The following is a 20879-nucleotide window of genomic DNA, read 5'->3' as shown; positions in this document are numbered from 1 at the left end:
AGCTGAAGTTTTTATACGATAACAATGAATATCTAGCAAGCCAAATATCAAGTTTGCATAAAAAAAGAGATACTATCGTTAAAAGATGTATGATTGTATGTTCTGGGCTTAACTACAATGTTGAATGGTTTCTACGTGCTCACCTTTCACAAGCAGATATACGTAAAGTGTGTTTCTTGAAATTAAATGTATGGAGGCGCTATTATAGTTGCATCATGCCACACTATGTAATAATTTTCTATTTTATCTCGCACTATGTAATAATTTTCTATTTTATCTCGCACAATGTAACAATTTTCTATTTTGTTTCGATGGATAGTACATCCCATGTCATGACACGTACCGCTGGCTTTTCTCTTGCTCATTTTTAGCAGAGGTAGTAACCACTATCACTAAGATTGGTGATTATTATCCTGGTCAAAACTGTAGATTGGCTTGGAACGAAAGAAAATGGCAAGGTTTGGGATGCTCATCAGTCCTTTTTAATTTTTCATTATTTTATTATTTCAAAGGGACTACTATAGTCGGGGAAGAAAAATTGAAACAGAGCCAGAACAAAGACAAGATTTTCTTAAACATCATCAATTATTGCTATTAAAAGTACGATTTTGCACTGAGCCGTTTCATTATACTCTCGTTAAATTCTAGGGCTTTTAAGCCTGTTTTCTTGGTGTTTCTGTATCCGCTAATCCCTTGGAGTAGGTAAATTTCTGTTTCTAGTCAAATTTTCAAGTCTGTAATAAACATTTGCTGGTCTCGTCTTGCCCCGTTTCTTAAGTTGTAAACCTTCAATCCTCATGATGTTTTGACAAAAGAAGGGGTACCATGAATGCACTCTAATACATGTTAACTAAATTGACATCAAGAGATTTCTAACCAGAATAAAATTTATTCCATTTGATGAAATTTATAAATTGTCAAACTTCATTTTCAATCAGACAGATCCACAAGGCTGGTCACAATTTTGAAGATAATAACATTGTTTAGTACAAGCTAAATGCAATCATGGTAAAGTCATAGGTACTGTGGTCATTTTGTATTACCATTTAATATATCATATATACAAAATTAGGCATTCTCCGAATAAACATGATATTACCTTAATCTTGTGCAAAGACCAGTTCTATACGCAACATCCTCAATCAATGAAGCAATTGACGGAGTCACACTGTCTGCTACCCTAAACTCAGACAATTCTTTTAAAGAACATGCATCTGTTAAAAGGCTTTCATTAGCATACTTCCTCATTCATGTAAAGCATCTTTGGCTAATCCTGAAAAAAGTAGTACTTGGAAGAAACTTTTAAGCTTAGACGCATATTCACAAGCTTAAAAGTAACTTTTTTCCAAACCCTTTTTTAAAGTCTTTGCTTACTTTTCTTCAATTACATTTACATTTTTTAGGCTTTAGCCGAACATTCTCTTCCATATCACACCAGTCAACTGGGGAAGGATTACAAGCATATGTTGATTTCTCATTAGCAGCCTGATCATAACAATTGTAACCCCGTCCATGAACTCTTCCGTCTTTAGTAGAAACAAGCGTGTGACGCTGTCCACATGCAACCAGTCGGAATCACCAAAACAGGTATATTGCGAAGAATCATTTCAGATTCATACGGAGTGCAAGAAAACACTACCCACAAGACATCTTCTGATAGAGCAACCACATGAAATGCTCCACAAGAAACTTGGCGAATAACCTGGAATGATGAAATTTGGAAAAGAAAATTGCAAACAACAATACGCTAGTAACATTCTCAATAATTATGGGGTTTGATACATAAATCATTTTTTCACCTATCTGTTCAATTTATAGCTACATCACCAAAAATTACAATAAGGGAAAAATTCACAATTAAGGTATTAGGTATTGACTATTCAATTCTCGTGTCTAAAGTTTTGAAACTGAAAAAATCAGGTTTTCATTTTTTAATTAAATATATTTTATTAATTCAAAATAATAAAGTCACATTTATACCAATAATGGTCACATGTTCATAATTATAAGTCTCAAACTTATTTATTGATCACGTATCATCAAGTTAATTGGTCACATATTATTTCGAGGACACAAATCAAAAATTTTATACGTCACAAATAAAAAATTTACAGATCACAAATTATTTCGAGTCCAAATTACTTGATCACAAATTATTTAAATTTTTAGGCCAAACTAAATAGTTGGTCATAAATAACCAAATGATTGGTCACATAAGCCAATTTTCTTGATCGCAAACAATTAAATCATTTGTAACCATCACCATCACCTGTGACCACCACCACCAGTCGCATAATCTTCAAAACCACCGCCACTAAAATCACACCACCACCATCTTCAACAGTCACGTCATCTCAAATATTGCAACTAGCACTACCTCACCACAAACAAAACAGACACAAAACCACCACACAATCGCCGCCTACACATCAGATAACCACCACCCACAGATCCACCCTCACCACAACACCACCAGAACCACCGCTAACAACTAAAATGACCATCACCACACAATCGCCGCCTGTACCACACCACTACAGAGATTGACACCACCACCGCCAACAACAACAAAATGACCACCACCACACAACCGCCACCTACACCACACCATTACACAACCATCACCTACACCACACCACACACAAATCTGCCCCCCCAACACAACACTTCCATAACTGCCGCCAACAACAACGACAAAACCACCATTACCACACAACCGTCGCCTGCACATCAGATAACCACCTATAGATAAAAATACCTACACCACCGCCTTATCAAACATTGAAATTCCATACATAGGCTGACCCACCGGCTTCAACTCTGAATCATGACGTAGAATTGCTTCAACAGGGATATGAGCATGTCGTCACCGTCACCACATCCACGTAGAAGCCAAGCAAACACAAAGGCATCGGTGAAACCACGAATCGCCCCGATTTGTATACATCAACAAAACCACAAATTCAGGCATAAAGGTACAGATGCTGGAATTGCATGCCGCTCGTTGCTCCTAGGGACGAGCTCCGATGTGGTCTCTAATGACGGCGACCATATGTGACGGAGATGATAAAGAGACAGAGAGAGACGACGAGAAGAAGAGGAAAATTAGGGAAGAAAATAGTTAGAGTTTTAATTGGGTGGATGGAATATGGTGAGATTATATAATTGAAATTTATTAATATTATTATATTTATTAAAATATAAAATTGTTACCTGATTTTTGCATAAATAAATCTTGAACCTTATTTTTGAAATTCAATATTCAAACACCTGTATAGATGTAATTTTCCCTTACAATAAAATCAAATTTCTTATGATCACATCGGGCCATTTTATGTTGAGAAGTAAACTTGATTTTGGACTAAGTAATATGGGCTTAAAGGTTTTAATCATAAACCTAATTCAAAAGTCCAACAAAACCTAACATTTCTATAAAAATGTCTAGAAAAATCTACGTAAATATCTAAGTACAAGATGTGGTAATAAATTTTGTCATGTGTCAAGAAGATTATGTGGTTTTGAAAACTCTATCTAAAATATTCTAGAAAAGTATCTAGTTCAAAATATATGGTCTAGAAATCTCTAAGAAAACGTGTGGACTAGAAGTTTCATGTAAACTTTATATAAAAGAGTGTTGGGTTTTTGATACCTAATAAATTTCGGGCTATAATATTAACGTGGGTTAATATTATTTCATAGGCATAAGTCGATGAATGAAATAAGTCCAACAACCAAGTCCATGAGCTACACCCAGCCCAATTGTATTCCCCTATGAATGGCTTGAATTTTGGCCCGTTTACCCCTTTAATGGTCCAACTTAAAGCCTAACCCTAAAGTATATATTTGGTTATAACGTGTGTAATTGGTGATTCCTTCATAGTATACCTTAGTGCTATCTTCTCCTAGCCTTTGTGGCCTCAAATCATCATCATTTCTTGTCCTACGTGGGTAAGATTGAATAGCAACCAAAGTGATCAATTGGTTGTGGTTTGGAGTCGATTGGACTGGTTGTTGATTGAGAAAGGTGCATTGGACTGAGCCCGAAAATCACCGATTTGAAGATCTTTCAAGAGAGCTTCCACAACAATTGGTATCAGAGCTTCAAGGTGGTGGTTTTGGCTCGTGAAACATACCAAAAAGTCCAGAAATCGCAGCAGAAATCAGATTAAAGAAGCTGTCCAAAAACTGTCAAAATTAGTCTCTTTTTTTCGCATTTTCTGATCAATCCAGAAGGAGTTTGAGAAAATAAAGATCACTGGCGTAACGTGCAGATGGAGAAGAACCCTGTAGGACGGCGCATGTCAATCAACGGCGACGTGAGGAATTTCAAGGAGGTCCCTTCAGGCAGTTTGTTCCTCATATTATTTCTGACATTTTTCGTGTTGAAAGTTTTCTATTTCAGGGTACACAGTAGAATCTGGACAGCGTTGTTCTTGGACGTTTGGGACTTGATCGTGATTTTTTGGTTGCTACAGTTTTCAGAGACTTTAGGACGAATAGTGGTAGTCCTAAAGTATTAAATTCGCATGTCTCATAAATTACGAACCTTCAGACGTGGTCCGCTGGGTATCGTATTCTTTGTTTTTTATTATTAGCAGTTAAAATAAATGTGTAGGTTAATTATTTATTTTTAGCGTTAAAAGTCATCGTCTAATGTGACGTTAGGTTTGGGGTTACCGTGAAGTGGTAACCATTGCCTGTTGTTAGACATAGGAATTACATGTTAATTAATTGCCATGTGAATTTGTCACCAATACACCGATAGAATTGCATGAGACCTCAGAAAAATTTACTTGACTGTTCTGTGTGAATTATGTGTCAGTACTTTGCTTGTGGTCATTATTTGATATTGTTGGCATGTATAGGTCTAAGGCAAGTGCAAAAATAAAATATGTTTTAACTGTGGTAAAATTTGGGCATAATTAAAAGAGAATGTCCTAGGATGATAATAAAAGGATAGAGATGAGGTGAATGTGACTTTAGGGTCGAGTAGTGATCCTAATTATTTTTATTGAGAGAATAAACTTGGTTACTGCATCGCATCTGTGTGTAATCCTTTCTACATGTATATGATCACTTAATTCTATTGCAATGTTGATGTTACACTTTCAATATGTTTGATGTGTGTAATTGCATGAATTAGAGTGATTTATTACTTTGTGTAATATGTTTATATGCATAGTGCGTTAAGTTTTATGGCGTACTCTATTTGCTCTGTGAGTGGTGTGAGAGTGTGGTAGTGAGAAGCAAGTTGGGCAGCCATTTCTCTCCTTTATCTTTGTGAGCCTGTGTGGTTTGTAAGATTATGTGATGCAGCCATGTTAGGGTTATATTCTTCCTCTTTGTGAGGCTTCTTTGTGAGTGTTGTGAAGTAACCGACTCTTTCTTCAATTTTTCTTTGTGATTGCCACCTTCGCCATTTTCTTTGTGGATTTTTTGGAGCTTTGGTGATTGGAGTAACCTTTGTGGTCACCGAAAGGTGTTGATTTGCCATAGTGAGCTTGAGATGCATTAGTAGTGAGTTGGATGTCTTTTTGGTAAGGTAGAGTACAGATGTCTAGGGGTACATGGTGGTTTGTACCAAGGATGTGGAGTGTGACATTTGGATCACGAGTGGAGATGTGATCAAATGTCTAAAATCCTTTATCTAAAAAGAGACCCTGATCAAGTGGAGTATGAGAGAGGCACTTCTATCACTTCTGTTAGGTGGAGACCCATTATCCACGTAGGTTGGGAGAAGTGATGTGGAGATAGAGGATTATCCTGTGGATTTAGGATCTATTGTGACTTGCCAGTTAGATATGAGTTGAGTGATCTGTCTAGTGAGTTTGGTGGGCGATAAGAGGAGATATGTGTTCTCGAAGCGTGAGCAACACGGAATGGGATAGGATAAGTGTGGTGAAATCTTTTCCTAGGGTCATTTATGCATGTGTTGCATATGTGGTTGACCATGGTTTGATTGACTTGGTGTTAATCTATGGTTCTATGTGAACGTATTTCTGAAAATATCTGTGTGTTATCCTATTGTATATCGTCATCGCATGTATATTTGCTCTTGATTGTTTACTGTTAAATATTTACTTCTATTTGGGTATTTTTTGACCTTAGCCCTAATGAGTACATGAAGTAGGTATGGTATGTGTTTCAAGTTGAAAACACGAGGTAAGGTCTATGATCCAATTTTATTGGCTACCTTGATTATGCAAGTGTTAACTGTGTGTTTTGATTGCTTGCAGAATTATTGAGTATCAAGGTGGAGATTTGTTGGGTTTTTTATACCCAATAAATCTCGGGCTATGATGTTAACGTGTGTTAATATTATTTCATAAGTATAGGCCGATAAATGAAATAAGTCCAACAATCAAGTCCATGAGCTACACCCATCCCAAATTGTATTTCCTTATGGATGGCTTGAATCTTGACCCGTTTACCCCTTTAATAGTCCAACTTAAAGTCTAACCCTAGAGTATATATTTGGCTATAACCCTAGCCACTTTCATATAATGATTGTGTGATTTTGAGAGAAGAAAAAGTGAATCCCGGCTGCACCTCTTTGTGTGAGAAAAAAGGTATCCAGAAGTGTCTAGAACGTTTGTGTAACGTGTGCAATTGGTGGTTCCTTCATAGTATACCTTAGTGGTGTCTTCTCCTAGCCTTTGTGGTCACAAATCATCATCTTTTCTTGTCCTACGTGAGTAAGATTGAATAGCAATCAAGGTGAATCAATTAGTTGTGGTTTGGAGTCGATTGGACTAGTTGTTGGTTAAGAAATGTGCGTTGGACTGAGTCCGAAAATCACCGATTTGAAGATCTTTCAAGAAAGCTTCTGCAACAAAGAGTAAGGTCTTCCATTTTGTAACAAGCCAAGTGTATGAGTTTTGAAGGTGAGAAGTACAAGTTTCTTTTTTGTTAACTTCTTTCTATTAGTTATGTCTTTCCTAAAAGCCTTAGCCAATCCAAGCTATTAAACCTCTCTGTCCTCCAACATTTTAATTTTGATCCATATCTTCCTCTTATAACCTTCTCTACCTGGATTATTTTGCTCTTATGAATGGAGTTTTTTTGGGTCTAAGCATGACATGTCATCGACATATAAGTTGTCCCATTTTTAATTTTTCTCTATTGGTCAAACGACTCAAACCCCCACTTGTTTGCATATATATCATTTCTTATTTTATTCATGCTAATATAGTCTGAAACACTGTATTTTCATCTTACAAAAATTCTAACATGAAGCAATTCACCAGCCAGTCCACCAAAGCAAAACTTGTCAAATAATAATTGAGTTGAACTTGTCTTTTAATTTTGTAATGACAAATTTTAGACAAATACAAGATAATAATGACTAGTTGTTGCTCTTTTAATCGCATATTCATGAATAGATAATTTTTATCAATTTTTTAACCACATATTTCATTAACTTTTATCAATTTCAATGAAAATATGTTTTTAGCAAAATAAAACAGGGACTAGGTTTGGTCCCTATTTGACAATCAGTTTTTGAGAAGAATGAGTTATTGAATAGTAAGTTTCTGTGAAAGTTATAAAGTAGGAAAAAAATTTGCATGTTCGTCTTCCTTTGAGATAAAACTCTTTATCTCATATATATTTTTAACCATATGTTCACACAATAAAATATTTTGAACCTAAATCAAAAATATTTTCGCTATTTTTCAATCACGTGTTATCCAAAAAATCAATATTCAAAATATCATTTTTTTTTTTTTAAGTAATGGCCATCAAATAAGAGTTTATTGTGTGAATATATGATTGAAAATTAGTATAAAAAAAAAGAATTTTGAAATAATGGTTACCAAACAAAGACTTAGCCCCCGTTTTTTTCCATTATTTGTCCATTAAAATAAAAAATATGACCATTATTTATCACATCAAAATGCTATATTTGATTTTCTATTTTTTGTGTGGGATCCGTAATGACTATATTTTTCATTCTCATTCTTATATTAATGTGGCTCAAACGGGCCTTAATTTAAGTAAAATAGAGCTTTAAATTTGGGTAACTTACAAAAATACCTTTAAAATTAGAAGTGTTTTGAAAAATCATATAAAAAGTTTTTTGGTAGTAAAAAATACTGTGTAAAATTAAAAAGTGACATAATTTCACTTTTTATAAAAATTGTGTCACTTTTTCACATTGTGTGAAATAAGTGACAAACAAAAAGAAAGTGACAAAATTAAAAAAAGTGACACGAATACTCAAAAAATGACAACATTCAAAAAAAGTTACATAAATTCAAAAAAAGTGACAAACACCAAAATAATACATTCCATTTGTGTAGCACCAATAATAATGTTCTTAACTTATTCAGCATGTTCAGGACAATCCACGTGAGCGTAGTATCGATTTTTAACATAATCAGCATGTCCAAAACAATCAACATGTTGATTATGTTAGGAAAATACCACATACTATGTCACTTTTTTAAGAAGATAGAAAAGTGACAAATATTAAAAAAAAGTGACACAAACTCAAAAAAGTGACATACTAAAAAAGTGACAAATGCTAAAAAATAAATTCTACAAATTCAAAAAAAATGACAAAAATTAGAAAAAGTAACAGAAATTAAAAAAAGTGACGAAGACTAAAAAAATTACTTAAAAAAAGGAAAATGACAAGAATAGTATGATGATAATTAAAAAAAGTGACGATACTTAAAAAAGTGAAAATTCTAAAAAAAAAACAAAAAAGTGACCAAAATTTAAAAAAAGAAAAGAAATATACACTAAAAACTGACAAACACTAAAAAAGTGAAAAATTTAAGAAAAGTGATACAAATCAAGAATGTGACAAACAATTAAAAAAAAAAAAGTGACAAAAATTCAAAAAAAAAATGACAAATTCAAAAGGTGACACAAATTAGAAAAAGTTACGCAGATTAAAAAAGGTGATAAACACTCAAAAAGTAACAAAATTTGAGGAAAAAAAAAGTGACGGAAAATAAATAAAAAGAAAATGATAAATCATAACCTACAATTTTCAATATAGCCAAATTATCCAATAAGTTCACAACTGTTTAACAAATTATAAACTTTTGAACTAACAACTTGGACAATATAATCATAATCCAAAAAAAAAAATTAATTAATTACAACCAATTTTCCAATAAGCTCACAAATAATGAAAATTGATGACTAAACTACAATGTAAATATTAAAAAATTGTATAAACACTCATCAATGTTAATCGAATAATATCATTTCTGAAATCATCCATATAAAATATTTTCACCCTCAATAATCGAAAGGTATGAATTTCATCCTATACTTCAGTTCCTTCTAATCCAAATTTCATCAATGAACTTAATAGGGAATTAAGCATATGAGTATACTTACACAATGTCAATTTTTTATTAAAAAATTGTCACTTTTTTATATTTGTTTAAGTGACACGACATCTTTTTTTCTTTTTTTTTAAATTTAATTAACATAAATGATTGCTATTTGTATTCCACTCTAGGTTTGGAAACCATGTTCCCATTCATTAGTTGTACTTATTGAATATCAATAAATGCAATCCTCATTTAAATTGGGATACAGCAATGTGTTTAAAGCACATTGAGTAGAACTCTCTCATAAAACAGGTTTGTAAGCAGATGGTTTTAAACTAAATGTAAAACCATAAACGTAATCTTATGTTTGAAGTTTTCACAAACATACAGGAGCATTTGAAATGCCGGGATTCATATTAGTCTGAAGAAACCAGCCTAAATTGGAGGGGGAAAGGCTAGACTAGAATAATTAACAAACAGCGTAGGGTTTTTTCAAGATGTATAATTGATGCTACGAATTCACATGGCAACACAAAATAAAACTTATTTCAGGTCAATTAAACTTTTTCCACCCATTAAAGCAAGAACAGAAGCATAACCAGCAAAATATAATCACAGGACATCGAATCCCTAGATCTATTTCCCAAAACAAAATAGCAAATCATGTATGTTAATTAAATTAAATTGGCATTTGCAGTGTGAATATTCCTTGAAATTTCTCTCATAGTTGGTAGAATTATCAATACTTGCCCACATTAAAAGAAGCGAGGTCGATATGCCCAGAGGGTGCGGCAAAGGATTGCGTCGGATGGTGAAGCTGCCATAGACTTGTGAGAAAGTCCCACTGGTCGGTGAAGGTGCCGCTGTGTACTGCTCTTTTCTCAATAACTGGTGGTTAATATAATGGAAATGGGAAAAAAGTTGAAGAAACACCAATCAGTTCTCTCTCTTAACGTTCTGGGAGATTTCAGACGTATTAATTACGTTCTGAATTATTTAAATTGGTTTAAAGTGTAGTATTCAATTTTGTTCCTTATGGGCCGTACTGGGCCTAATTTCCTCTTTAAATTTTAGGATTGAAAGGTTTTAAGAATATGGTAAAATGTAACTGGCGTTTTTAATATATTTTATTGGGCTTTTTTGAATCAATAATCTTCAGGTGAAATAAATCGAGTCACCCAACTATTTTCCGCTAAATCCACTTAATGGGAATCGGACGTCCAACCACCTCAGTTGATCACACCCTTTGATATTTTTAGACATGTGGAAAAATTATCGATTTCAAGTGAAATCCCTAAGTGTACGTTTGATTACGAATATGAAATATAAATGAAAAAAACAATTCTAGATAATTCAAGTATAAAAATTATTAATTAAATGTGTTCAGTTGATTTAGTTTTCAATCTAAAAAATATTATATTTGTCCATTTTTTATTTGTGGATAGATGAGAAATGGCAAATAGATGAGAGAGAAAGAATGAGTAAATTACCCCTAAAGAAAATATGATTATATAACCAAAAGTTGGAAAATATTTTTCATTAAAAAAATTATCAATCAAACACCCCGAAAATAGAAATTTGGGTGGAAAAATGACAATTTTTATGAAAAATAAAGTCAATCAAATATATTCTAATAGTCAAAGCCAATTCCTTGTAGCATGAATAAATAATCAATGAATGTGGATTAAATAAATGTCTCGAGCATATCCAAGAGACTCTATACTTTTAAATAGCATATTCTATATTTTAGAAAGTATTTATAAAATTAGAGAGTAAAAATTTGAGAGTAGTTCAATAAGCTCTTTATATTTAACTCTTAATTTGATTACTCCTAAAAATTATTTATTATTTTTTCTATATCTAATTTTTACTAGCTTCTCTCCAAGTTATTATATTATTTTTTTCAATTGAAAGTTAAAATACTTTGAATGTATTTATTTATAGAGAGTATGGTTGGCTCACCCTCTAAGCCCCCATTTGGCCATCAAAACCTCATCAAATATATTTAAAATTTTCTATTTCCTATTTTTAACCCCACAATTTTTAACAAAATAATATTACACATAAATCGAAAACTTTTCATTCTTTTACAACAATCCATTTATAAAAAAAAAAACTCATTGTTAAGCAAAATTTTCTATTAAAATCTCACAATTTTAATCACACTCATTTTCTCAAAACCTCGAGTTTTCAGTTTCATGGCGTGCCTTCATTTTAGAAGAAAACCAAAATGATATGAAAAAATGATTATCACCTTCAATTGTTGTGTTGTATCTTTTACATAATGCATTATTTTAATTCAAAAACACCTCCGAAATTAATTGCCCCCCCCACCCCCCATTCCCCCCCCCCCCCAACATTATAATACAAAATAATGGGGGCCAAATGGGGACTAAATTAAAATATTAATTTAAAAAATATTTTGGAACGTAATTTTAAAAGTTGACTATTTAAAATATAGAGTATATTATATTTAAAAAGTCTATTAGATATGCCTATATTTGATTTATAGTAATGTTATGTATCTTTGATGTTAAAATACTAATGCATGTGATACCGATATGTTATTAAAAACCTTTGATAAAAAATTGATTGATGAGGACTAAAATCAGATTATTTTTCCACTGATTTTAGCAAATGCAATATATAATTTTCCACTAAGTATGGTAAGTTAATAATAAGACTTTCAAGATTAGTAGCATTGTATAAAATTAAATGTTATTGTTAGGGGTGGACAAAATGTCCATACCACGAAAACCAAAACCAAACCAAACCAAGTGGTTCGGTTCGGTTCTATTAAAAAAATTAATGGTTTTGGTTCTTTGAACCGATAACCATTTGGTTTTAGTTTTGGTTTTGATTCAGTTCTAGTTGAAAAATCAGAACCAGAACCAAACTTAATATTTAATTTTATATATAATAATTAGTGGATACCCCTAATTTTATATTCACTGAAGATAGGCTGTTAATTGAATACAGTTTATTAATTAATTTTCGGTCATTAGAGATAAACAATTCATTAGTTGTCTACACCCTAATTTTGTATTCAGTTGAATTATTTCTCCTTCACTCCTTTTCAATTTACACAACGTCGTAGCATATTGGCACCGCGTTTCATCAAGTCAATGGAGTGTCATTTAAGATCGAAAAATGAAATTGGTCAGTTACTTAAAAAGTTTCTAAACTCTTTTTATCTTGATTGTTTGATAAGTTATTTGTGTTCTTCACAAATAGAGGAATACCCAATAAACATTTATGAAATATTAAAATGTTAATGTTGCCTATAAAAGTGGACTGTAAAAATTTTGATAATTCATTCTTTATTGTAGGGGTGTGCCTTCAAAACTATTACAATTAATTTAGTGAATTATTATTATCACTTATTAAACAGTTTTTTGTATGAAAACGAAAATTGATTTGTGTATTCAAATTATGAATATATTTTTTTTGTTAGTTATGACTTTTTTATCTCGATGATTGAAATTTAAACTTCCTAAATGTTTGATGTTTATTTTCTTATTTAGATATATATTACTAATTTATATGATACAAATCTAAAAATTCAAAAAATGAAATTAGAACCAAACCAAACCAGAACCGAACGGTTTGGTTCAGTTTGGTTTTATATATTTAAAAAAATCATTTGGTTCCTGTTGGCACGCTAAAAGCGCAGCCCAAATCGAATAGCCCAAAGAATGAAGCCCAACTGGGCAATTCAGGATAAAGGCCCAAATAGGGTTATTAATGAATGCAATGGAAGCCCACGAATGCGGTAATACCATCGCCCAAACTTGCAAAACGCCCAAGATCTGAGCGAATGAAGTGCCTTGCAGTCGCCCAGGGTTATGACCCTGTTCTCGCCCAAACCTTCGAATCGCCCAGGATCTTAGCAAACATAAGATGTTGTGGTTATCCAAAAGTGCAGTTATCGAAGCAGTTATTAAATAATCTTATCACGTTCCACGATTCAAGGATGTTCAGTTGAAGACGGTTGAACGACAAAGAGTAGTGGCAACAGTTAGAGACGGCAGTTCCACGATAAGTTGGCCACTATGAAAAAAGTGGGCAGTTATAAAGCAATTAAGCGATTTCTAAGCGATTGATATCGAAGACATCATCAAGGGAATATAAAAGGAAGAAAAGACATAGAGCAAAGGACCTCAAATCAAACACTCTCAAACAGAGAATATGTAATTTCAATTTCTTCGTTTAGACTTAAACATTTTTTTTCAGTACTCGTGTGCTTGCGCCCCTTGGAGGCATTTTGTTTAGTTCCAATTGTAAAGTCATCGCCAATAAAACACCCCTTTTTGGGACTTTGTCTCAAAAGGTTTGTTCCTTATACAATCGTCTGATCCCTTTTTAATTGTTAGCGACCACCCGCGCGAAACAATTTGGCACGCCCAGTGGGACATTGGTGTTTGGTGTTGAAGATACAAAAGGTGAAACAATATGCCTCAGAAATCTGATAAGGAAGTAGTAAGTCAGGGAGGTGTCCAGTTTGTGATCGAGTGATATGAGGAGCAGCATAGCTCTCCACGAACAGATGGTTAGAATCAGAGTAATCATAGTCGTTACGAACTAATGACAGAGTTGAGTCCTCGAACCATGCGTGCATTACTCGGAGAACTCACACAAGATGTCATTGAACAGGTAAATCTACGAAATATTAATAATATGGAAAGATTTACCCAGAATGGGAATGCAAATTATGACAACATGGCCAAACAACTGAATACTTTGAACTAAATAATAAATAAGTTAGTAGGCCAAATTTGTCAGCCAGTTGTGCCTCTTGCAAACCACTTTCAAACTAGGACAATTGTGGGACATAATCCCCCAGTCCTAAGTTTAAATCAAGGGGTAGAACCACCTTTTGACCCCTCTACTTCAAACCAGGGGTGGTGTAATACCAAATCAGAATAGTGGCATTGGTACACCTAACTTGGGGGGTAATCTAAATGTAAGAGATAATGTCCTAAATAATGGGCAGAATACCCCATGTGTTAATGATGGAATAAATGTTCAAGCTAATAATGGGCAGAATACCCCAACCATGGACTAAACATCAGGCCTCAAGTAAATCAACCGGTCAACCAACCTGTAGGAATTACATATGACCCCAACGTCATGTTGAGGAATCAGATTATGGAAATCGTACAGGACCAGATGGCTTTTGGAGTACGTCCTGTCATTAGGCCGACTTACACAAAGCCATATCCTGATTGGGTAGACCAAGCATATCCATGGCCTAGAGGATATAAAGTGCCAGAATTCTCACTGTTTGCCGGTTTAGGAGAGGTGTCTACTCTAGAACACATAGGGCGATTCACACTACAAAGTGGTGACGTAACTGATTACCATAAAATGAGCCTGTTCCCTGGTTCATTAACAGGAGTAGCCTTCTCCTGGTTCATCAATTTGTCAGCAAACTCTGTCCAAACATGACAACAATTAGAGCAATTGTTCCATGCTCAGTTTTATAAGATTGAGTTTGAAGTTACTTTGGCCAATTTGGCTAATCTACGTCAAATGCCAAACGAATGGGCAGAAGGTTTCCTTCAAAGGTTCAAGACGGCAAGAAGTAAATGTTTTGTACCTTTACTCGAAAAGGTGTTTGTCAAAATCGCTCAAGGTTGCTTAAACTTTGATTTGAAAAAGAAATTTCAAGACAAGAAATTTTCTAATCTTTTCCAATTGAGCGCGAACGTGATTACGTATGAACAATTAATAAGAGAAGAAGAACAAATGAAAAATTCTAGCAAGGGGACTTATTATAGAGACCTAAATTTTGATGTTCATACCATTAATGACGAGTATTACGATCAAACCGAAATGTGTTTGGCCGAATTAGTTAAAGGAGACACATATACTTGTCCTATAATGGCTAAGCCTAGACCTCGGGTAAGGATGAGCCTATAAAAGATGAAAACATAAAGGCTAGAACGTTCTCGTTCGATGTAACCAAAGCTGACCTTATATTTGATAAATTATATAAAGAGAAGTAGATAAAGTTGAGCGATAAACATAAATTGCTAAGCCCTGAACAAGTTAAGGGTAAAAAATATTGTAAGTAGCATAATGCATGGTCACATTTGACTAACAACTGTTTGGTTTTTCGTCATGTGTTACAGGATGTCATTGAATCAGGACGAATTACGTTCGAGGATAAGAGGAAGATGGCAGTGGATGAAAATCCTTTTCCACGGCCACTTGGAGTGAACATGGTGACGTTTGGTTTCAAAAACAAATTGCCAAAATCCAAATTGATTATAGATGATGGAGAAGAAGACCCTGGACCACATCCCAGTGTCTTTGAACGTATCAAATGGAAGGAGCCCAAAAAGGACGAAGACGTCCTATGTGCAAGATGCAAAAAAGAAGTGAGTGCAAATGCAGAGAAACCATGGATATGGCAGCATCACCATCACCCTAGTTTTTTCCCAAGCGCTCAGTCTGGTAGAGGGTGGGGTACATCGTTCTATAAGGGACCGCCTTTTGAGAGGTAGTTCAAGCCAGTAAATAATGGGAGAACATTCAGACCACAACCTCGCCAACCAAATGTATGGCATTCGTTCCAGTATGAGGCTGGAAGGGCGATACCTTTCAACGAGATGACTAGAACCCAACAAAGGCGTTTTCAACGGAATTACGGGCGAACGATGAGGCAACAATAGGGAATGCTGCGTCCTAAGGCACCTACACTACTCGAGGCAGCCAATCAGAATGTTCTCAAAGACAGTGAAGAGACTGGTACAGGCTAACCTATGGAAGAATTGTCAGAGACTTCTTCTGGGAGGTCGAAGTTTGAGCGAGACAGAAGGGATGGAGAAGATCTAGATCAGCCCCTTACTATTCAATTTGGTACGTTACCTCCTGTCGTGGCTAATAACTATCTACTAGCCAATGAGTTCAAGAATAAAGAGAAAGGAGAAGAAGAAAATGAGGATAACGAAGAAGAAGCATGCATGCTGGAATATGAAGAAGGCTAAACTTCTAGAGAGGCCTACAATGGTGAAGAAGATGATGGTATGATAGACATCGAAGAGGAAATCAATCTGGAAGCGGAAAGGAGAAGAAGAGGAGTATCGTACAATACTCTGTTGAAGCAACTACATCGAGAGAGAGTTCGTGAAGTAGACTTATTGGGAGAACCATCTGGGCGTTCTTTCGATTATTACGTGCTGTACGGGACACCCAAAAAAAAGAAGAGAGTGCCTCGCTCTGAAAAGTATGGATCACCTCCAAGAATAATGCCTCCTCCCACAGGTTAGGTAACTAAAGAAGAAGCATTAGAAAACGGTAAAAAGGAAATTCAGGAGGTAGAGGCTCAGTGCGATATGCTGCACGTTGACTTATCACAAAAGGGTAACTCGACAAAGGACAAGCGGGAAGTGGAAATAGATGTTGCCAAAAAGGTTATTTTTAAGCGACCAGCCATGAAATTGACCAAACACTTGAGATCATTGTACGTTAAAACTCTAGTTAACGGCATACTTGTGGCAAAAGTGCTTGTCGATAATGAAGTAGCTATAAACACCATTTCATCTAGGATGATGAGGAAATTCGCAAAGACGGAAGGTGATATGATCCCAACAGAAGTCATCCTGACAAGTTTCAATGGAGGAGTAACTTCAACTAAAGGGGTTATGCCATTGGACATAACTATAGGAACAACTACTAGGACCACAGTCTTCTTTGTAATAGATGGTCCCACTAGTTACAATGTGTTATTAGGAAGAGATTGGATACACGGAAGCCGCTGTATACCCTCATCGCTCCATCAATGCCTGGTCTTTTTGGAATGACAAAGGCGAAGCAGAAGTGGTGCAGGCCGATCATAGACCTTTTGTCGCAGAAGCAAACTCAGTAGAAACGTTCATGTACGAAGGAAATTATGGACCTGTCAGAGTAGTTCAAGATGGAGAAGAAACTCAAATTGTTGCGCAGAGTGAAGAACCGTTTTCGGTGGATGCACTCACTGAAATGTTCAGTCAGATAAGGCCAAATATAGTGGCCCTAGAAGAGCCAGTAATTGGCAAAAGAGTGGCAAAAGAGTAATCAATGAGTTTTAAATGAGTTGTAAGCAACAAAGGCAAATGGCCGATATTCAGGCCTTCAAAACCAAATTAATGGCTTTCAATAAAGAATGCAAGGACAAGACGAAAGAAGAAGTAGCCTTGAAAGCACTAAGAGACAAATTGGCAATGTTCGAGTTGGAACAAAGTATTGGTCGAGAAGTCAACAAGGTGGATTGTTTAGAAGAAAAAGTGCCTACAAGGGAACTGGACAACGAAGTGATAAGGATCGCCAAGCCTGGATACGCTCAAGCACAAGACCCCCTGATTAAAGTAAATATTGGCAATGAAGGAGAAGATTGCCCAACGTTCATCAGCCAAATGCTCGATCAAGAGGTTAGTGATAAATTAATCGCTTTATTAAAGGAGTACAAAGCTTGTTTTGCTTGGGAATATGAACAAATGTCTGGTTTAGATAGAGATTTGGTGGAACATAGATTACCAACCAAGCCAAATTTTAAACCTCATAGGCAACCTCCTAGGCGTTTCGCTCCTAATGTACTCCCTAAAATTAAGGAAGAGATAGAACGATTATTAAAAGCAGGCTTTATTAGAACGGCCAGATATGTTGAATGGTTGTCCAATATCGTGCCGGTATTAAAAAAGAATGGTAAACTAAGGGTGTGCATAGACTTTAGGAATCTAAACATAGCCACACCTAAATATGAATATCCAATGCCCATGGTAGATTCTTTAGTAGACTCGACTGCCGGACATGTAATGTATTTCTTCATGGATGGATATTCAGGATACAATCAAATTTATATAGTTGAGGAAGATATACACAAAACTGCCTTTAGATGCCCTAGGTCTCTAGGATATTTTGAATGGGTAGTTATTCCTTTCGGCCTGAAAAATGCAGGAGCAACTTATCAAAGGGCAATGAATTTGATTTTTCATGATATGATAGGCAAGTTTGTTGAAGTGTATTTAGATAATATAGTGGTCAAATCCATTAAAGAAGACGACCATTTTGAACAATTAAGATGTTCATTTGAGCGAATGAAGTAATATAAACTAAAGTTAAATCCCTTGAAATGTGCATTTGGTGTTAATGCAGGGAATTTTCTTGATTTCTTAGTACACAAAAGGGGGATTGAACTTGATAAAAATAAAGTGAAGGCCATTTTAGAAGCCAAACCACCTAGTAACAAAAAAGAATTGCAAAGGTTTCTAATTGTGCAGGGTGAACTTTTTAAGACGCTTTATTTCTAATTGTGCAGGGTGAACTAAAGCTTTTTTGCCACTTTTAAAGTTGAAAAATCAGGACGAATTCGTCTAGAAAGAAGAGCATCAAAAGGCTTTTGAAAGTTTAAAGACATATTTATCAAGTCCACCAGTGTTGGTGTCACCAATCCAAGGACGGCCAATGAAAGTGTATGTATCGACTGAAAAAGAATCAATAGCTGGAATGGTCGCGCAGGAAGACCAATTTGGTGAAGAAAGGATGATTTACTACTTGAGTAGACGGTTAACAAAATGTGAATATAATTATTCTGCCATTGAAAAATTATGTCTTGTATTGTATTTCACATGTACAAAATTAAGGGCTTATTTACGGCCCGTAACCATTTATTTAATTTCTAAAGTAAATTTAGTTAGGTATATGTTCTCTCGCCCTATTTTGCACCAAAGGGTAGGTCTTTGGACATTAGCTTTATTAGAATTCGAAGTACAATACATACCCCAAAAGGCAGTCAAAAATCAAGCTTTGGCTAACTTTCTAGCCGATCATCCATGCCTTGATATGCCTGAAGAAATTGAGTTAGAGATCAATTCATTCGAATTAAAACCTTGGGTTTTATATTTCGATGGATCGAAAACCTCTAAAGGTGCAGGAGTAGGAGTAGCATTAATAAATCCTTTAGGGATTTGTTACAAGTTCACATTCACTTTGGATAGGATGTGCACCAACAATCAGGCCGAATACGAAGCCTTAATCGTGGGCCTAGAATTAATGATAGATATGGGGGTAAAGAATGTGATCGTTAGAGACGATTCTCAATTGGTAATTCACCAATTGATTGGTGATTTTAAATGCCAAAGTGATTTCATTATAAGTCAGTATGAAATCGCCCAAGAGTTGTTGGAAGAATTCGACCAAATAGAACTTCAATGTGTTAATAGGATATATAATGACGTAGCAAACGAATTGGCCCAGATGGCCTCGGGGTACTCAAAGGTTTTAAATTGAAAGTCTATTTATGAGTGTGGAACAATATTGCCCGTGGTCCAAAGAAGGGCGAGAACGATTAAAATTCATTACATACAAGATAGAAATGCAATAGATTGGAGGGCAGAGATTAAAAGGTTCCTTAAAGAACCTAATATAGGAAATAGTAAAAAAATGAAGTTGCGTTTGCTAAACTATACACTGATAGATGAAGAGTTGTTTGAGAAACGCTCTGATGATATATTGCTAAAATGTGTAAGTTTGCAAGAAGTCAAGACGATCATGGCTGAAGTACACGAAGTGATATGTGGAGCTCATCAAACTGGCCAAAGGATGAGATAGTTAATTATCAGGAATGGATATTTTTTTGCCAAAGATGGGAGAATCATGCGTTCAGTATGCAAAGAGTTGTCTAGCATGTCAAAAGCATGGTCCAATACAAAGGGCACCAGCACGAGAGATGGCACCTATTATCAAACCTTGGTCGTTTAAGGGTTGGGCGATAGACCTGATAAGGAAGATTCATCCCCCATCGTTCAAACAACATACATTTGTTATAGTTGCAACTGATTATTTCACTAAGTGGGTAGAAGCGATACCTTTAAAGGAGGTCACCCAAAAGAATGTCATAGAATTTATCCGTGATCACATTATTTATAGATTTGAAATTTCACAAACTTTAATGGTAGATCACGGAACATCTTTAAATGGGGATCAAGTGAATAAATTCTTGAGCGAGTTTGGAGTTAAATTAGTAAAATCTACACCATATTACGCTCAATCCAACGGACTTGCAGAATCTTCTAATAAGATTCTAAAAAATATCATAAGGAAAATGATAGATGAAAATGCCAGAAATTGGCACGAATGTCTAAACAAGGCCTTATGGGCTTATAGGACGTCACCTCGGTCAAGTACCAAAATACTCATTTCCAACTTACTTATGGACAGGAGGCCGTTTTGCTTATGGAAATTAACGTGCAATTGATCAGAGTGTGTTTGCAACATAAGTTAAGTGATGATGAGTATACCGAATCACTAGTTCAAAACTTATTGGAGTTGGACGAGTTAGAGTTGGACGTCCTAAATAGATTGCAAATTCAAAAACAAAGAATGGCTAAATTTTATAATAAAAAAGTTATAGCCAAATCGTTCAGCCTGGGCGAATTGGTTTGGAAAACAATACTCCCTTTGGATAGCAAAGATCCAAAGTATGGCAAGTGGTCGTCCAATTGGGAAGGACCATATAAAGTAATTAAATGTATTGCCTAATGGAGCCTATCATTTGGAAGATTTAAATGGCACCAAGCACATGAGGTTCATTAATGGCAAATATTT

At 34.9% G+C, this 20879-nt stretch overlaps 1 long non-coding RNA gene across 1 annotated transcript; it reads right to left on the bottom strand.

Annotated features, from left to right (window-relative positions):
• Positions 1 to 1075: 1075 nt before the first annotated feature.
• Positions 1076 to 5669, bottom strand: LOC111367192. Its single transcript, XR_002697732.1, has 2 exons — positions 1640 to 5669; positions 1076 to 1551 (listed from the first exon to the last, which is right to left on the bottom strand). It is a non-coding gene; the product is annotated as an uncharacterized LOC111367192 (long non-coding RNA).
• Between the last annotated feature and the right edge of the window lie 15210 nt (positions 5670 to 20879).

This window comes from Olea europaea, chromosome 18, assembly GCF_002742605.1.
Source record: "Olea europaea var. sylvestris chromosome 18, O_europaea_v1, whole genome shotgun sequence".
Classification (NCBI taxonomy): domain Eukaryota; kingdom Viridiplantae; phylum Streptophyta; class Magnoliopsida; order Lamiales; family Oleaceae; genus Olea; species Olea europaea.
This window is presented reverse-complemented; position numbering and strand designations above follow the sequence as displayed.